At 40.5% G+C, this 1,007-nt stretch overlaps 1 pseudogene; it reads left to right on the forward strand.

Moving 5' to 3' along the window:
- The first annotated feature begins 237 nt into the window (after positions 1-237).
- On the forward strand, positions 238-354 carry LOC145296360 (5S ribosomal RNA; annotated as a pseudogene).
- Positions 355-1,007: the final 653 nt, after the last annotated feature.

The raw sequence follows: 1,007 nt of genomic DNA on the forward strand, positions 1-1,007 counted from the left end.
ATGCTTTAAGTTTTGGATTTCAACCGATCGACGACTACTTGTATAAAACTATCAGAGAGAAAGGAGTTGCTGGTTGAGAAAACATTTCCAGATATTCCATAGATGGAAATCTTGTGAAGTCGACTTTTATGCCAAAACTATCAAATGCCTTTGATATGTCTAGAGCTAGTCCTCTAGAGAAAAAAAAACCGTCGATAGGTTCACTGATTCTATGTAAAATTACAGTCAGTACATGAGTTGTACGGCGCAATCACGTTGACACACCGGTTCTCGCAAGATCACCGAAGTTAAGCAACGTTGAGCCTGGCCAGTACCAGATGGGTGACCATGTGGGAAGGCTAGGCGCTGTATGTACCTTCTGGGAAGGTTGGGCGTGGGGTCAGCACCCTTGCCCTGCAAAAAAGAACTCCTCGCTACAAAACATCTACAAAAGTTGTAGATAGCCTATGTCCCTTCAAGGGCGATGGAATGGACATGAGTTGTAGATCTCGCAAGACAGAAAACATATTGCTTGTCACTGAGAAAGTTGTTTTTTTTATGAGATGGTTGACAACTTCTCTGTTTTTCACTGATTCAAATAACTTACTCGTGATATATAGAAGACCAATTGGTCTGTACTGAGATGCAGAAGACCGATGTCCAGTATTTGTAAATACAGCGTAGACTAACGAGATTTTCAAAAGTGTTGGGAAGCAGTTCTTCTTGAGGCACTGATTGAACAACTTTGCTAGAATGAATGCTAGTTTCTGTTGCAGCTTTTTGAGCACTATGACTTGAATATTATCAGAACCAGTTGCTTTATTAGCATCAAATTTATTGATGAGTATGGCAATATCTGAACATATGTGAATATCACTAAGATTATTTTTCGGGCTTTTTGCCTTCATCGTATGGATTGGGTTTGATGCAATGCTTTCGACAAAGTGTTTGGCTTCATCAGGTTCTGAGGAAATCACCACAGGCCCGATGATGAAAGAGGACATTAACAATAGTGGGGATAGAGGTTC

This window comes from Euprymna scolopes, chromosome 16 (genome assembly GCF_053919585.1).
Source record: "Euprymna scolopes isolate OS-2025 chromosome 16, ASM5391958v1, whole genome shotgun sequence".
In the NCBI taxonomy this organism is placed as follows: domain Eukaryota; kingdom Metazoa; phylum Mollusca; class Cephalopoda; order Sepiida; family Sepiolidae; genus Euprymna; species Euprymna scolopes.